This window comes from Linepithema humile, chromosome 4 (genome assembly GCF_040581485.1).
Source record: "Linepithema humile isolate Giens D197 chromosome 4, Lhum_UNIL_v1.0, whole genome shotgun sequence".
NCBI lineage: Eukaryota > Metazoa > Arthropoda > Insecta > Hymenoptera > Formicidae > Linepithema > Linepithema humile.
This window is the reverse complement of record NC_090131.1, coordinates 19,139,008-19,142,509: the sequence shown is the minus strand read 5'-3', so window position 1 is coordinate 19,142,509 and position 3,502 is coordinate 19,139,008.

Sequence of the window (3,502 nt, the reverse complement as noted above, 5' to 3'; positions counted from 1 at the left end):
ACAATTTCCATTCTTCCGCCGGAGGTTGGAGCGAGGCCGCCGCAGCGTGTAAAACGCGCGATAAACTAGAAGCTTTACTGGGTATTACGAAGGCGCTAAAGCCTTATTTGAGCTCGACGGGTGCACCACTGCGGAATTGCACTATAAAACTGCGCAGGATACATTGCACGAGCACCTGACCGCATCAGACCGAAGCGCATTCCCCGAGGTGTACTCGATAGTTATCCATTATTTAGTTATACCTCTCTCGAGATTATCAATCTTTTTTGCGGTAACCGGCGAAGTGGATTGCTCCGAGATCTTGTCAACTAAAGTGATATTTTAATCATGTTGGAAGTTGGGATTAGTTACGCCGGCCGCCTTGGTTTATCAACTCTCTAGTTAGCGATTCTCTGTCCCTCTGTTAGAGTGGTTCCATAAATTCCATAAATATAAATTAACATAAATACAGGAAGAGAATTTAATTATTTCGGATGAGCGCTGACCGCTGATGGAAATAGAGCTTCTTTATAAAATATGATTCTTTTTAAATTGTTTAGAATAATTAAATAGTTAACAAATAAATATCATATCCCTAAGAAATTCCAACACTGCCGAGGTCTTCATTAAAAGCGGATAAAGAGTCCCGGCACTCCGTTCTGAGGCATAAATAGTCTACGCAGGGGCATAAACGTCCTTGTGCTATAAGGCAATCGTGGCAGCCGACTCATTATTACGGCTTGTTGCGTTAATCATTCGCAGTGGGTTTTCCATGCGCAAAGCACGAGGCTCGAAAATCGGCTGTCTTCGATGAATCATTTTGAATTATAACGGAGGCGCAGATGCATGCCGTAAGAATTTTAAAAATCAAGAATTGCTCGACAATGTGCAACGTCGGCTGAAATTAGTCGATAATGCATGTTAATGCTTAAGTGAAATTGCCTGGAGAAAGCTAAAAATATTAATTCTAATTTTAGGCAGAGTATCGATGGAAGGTTGAATACGCATATTGGAATGCGTGAAAGTCAAAGAGAAAGAAAAAAAAGAGTCGAGAGTACCGCGGCTAATACATTATTGCATTGCACACAACTAGGTAGGCAGTTAATTTAGCAGTGGCATGCCTCCATCGCCGGCCGATTGCTTCTTGTATTGCCTTCCACCAGTCATATGCATAATGTAATTGACTTCATCCCGCGCTCCCTCGCTTTTCGTCTGGTCGTCGCTGGTCTTTATTCCCCATCATCTTCGACCTCCGTCCTGTCCCCGGGCCCCTCGTTCGATCCTGCTCTTTCACCTCATTCGCAGATATAGTCAATGACTGACCAAAATACTATTCTGGTCAAAGAAGAAAGCTAGATATGTTCGTTAACCAAATTGTCCCGATTTCTGCGCGGAACTCACAATCAATAAAAGTTTGTAAAGTGTATAAAAATAATTTTGATGTTTTTTGTTGTTTTTTTTCTCGTTGTTAGCTGATGTTAAAGTTAAAACCGCACAGTGCATATTGAAAATTGTCGAGAATAAAATTGTTTCATTAATCTTTTAAGCACTGTAGAAACTTTTTATCTCTGATAAATCTCTATACAGCGGCACGCGACTGCAATATTGAAAATAACAACCAATAACGCTTTTGCAGTAGTAAAATAATATAGTTGCTTTTATTGGGATTTGAAATGTGAATTTTGTGATGCTACTTGGTCAACGTGCAGGTGAATTTGTCGCACGCAGATTAAGAATGGTAATGGCAATTAATCCGGAAAAGTTCTATTAAACTCTTCCGCGTGAAGAAAAGCACCATAATTCCGCATTAAGCGTTGCAAGAAAACGCTCGGCTTAAGAGGCTTTTAAGATTTTCGTGCCGGCGCGCGCGCACGGATGCGCAAACGAAGAAAGAGGAGAAGAAATGGATTGTGTTTCGCCTGATCGCGGTTATGCTCACAACGCGTGACGGGGAATTCTGATGGATCGTGGTCGCGCATCGTTACGACGTAATTGTCCCGCGGGTGGACCTGATCGACAGATATGTCCGGCCAGCTAGAAAGGTCAATTTCATGTTTCAGCGATCGTTACGCCGGGAGAGGCATGTCAAAGGTGCCGGGTGTCGCAATCGAATCTCATCGGCGCTTTCAACACGGCGTATCGGACCCTTTTCAAAGGCTCTTAATCGCACGTGATACTCCATCGAATCGTTCTGAAAAGCAACAATACGCGCGAAATAATACCTCGCGTTTGCGATTGAATCTCGCGCGATTTGTAAAGCGAGAACGGATATTCGAATCTCGAATTAATATCTCCTTCCCGAGATAACAAGCATATGCGAATTCATATTTTCCCTCTTTGAGATAATACAAATCTTTAAATTACCGGCTCCTTCTCGAAATGATGAGATTTTTTGGGAGCATGCTGTCGATTTAAGATTTACCCGTGCGAGCGGTTAGATATATTGTTAATTACGAGCGGAAACGTCTAAAAGGCGGGATATCTCGCAGATATCTCGCGTCTTTTTTTTTCCCCCTCATCGATAGCCGATCCGCGATAAATGTCTTCATGCGATCCGCCGCAAACGTAGTGCGGGCCGTGCCCTCGTATCTCGCTAGCGGCCATTTCTCAAAACGTTCCTGAAGTAAACTGTTGCAAATTAAGGTTGCACAAGGAGCTAGTGGTCATTTCTCAAGCTGTCTTCCCGCATAAATTATTGCAAACGAAACCCCGCGACGAAAGAAACGCATAAAGTGCCTCCTCTACCGCTCTCTTTGCTTCGCGTCTCGCTTCTCCGTCCCCCTTTCTCTTTCCCGGTACCGGTCTCTTTCCCTTTCGAACATTCTCCCATTTCTCCATTTTCCCTCTCTCTCTCTCGCGAGGTCGTATACCGCCGGAGCCTGATATCGTCGTGGTACGACTAATCCACCAGGTAAAAAATAACCCACCGCGGCCACGAGACGCCATTTCGACAACGCTCGAAAACTTCTGATTATCTGGCGGTACGGAGCAGCGTCATAAATTAAGGGAAGTTTTCGACCCTCATTGTTTACCCGGCATAATTGAGGGCCGGGTGGAAGTAGGATACCGAGAATTAATAGAGTATTTTAACTTACGATCACTGGTAGCGTCCTACTCTAATATCCTTATGATTTGCCATACATACCTGCAACAGAAAAAGAATAGCGATTAGAGACAGGTGAAGTAACAGACATTACATTGTAAATGAATACATGCATAAATTAGTAGATCTTAACTTGTAACGATCAACAATAAATTTTTATTGCTAAGTTTTTATGTTCACAAAATGAAGGACTTTTGGTTCCATAAATGTATACCACTGTCTCTACATTTGGAGATAATTAAATTAATAGTTGGAATGGAACAGAAAAAATATTTCATATCGTACGTTTTACGCTTAAAACTTTCCAATTTTAGTCAGCGGTAAAGTTAGCAGAAAAGTCGAAGCGTAAATAATTATAACCCACTTAAAAAGCCCCTTCATTCTCGTATTTCGGTAATAAAAGAACGTTTTACGTTGGAA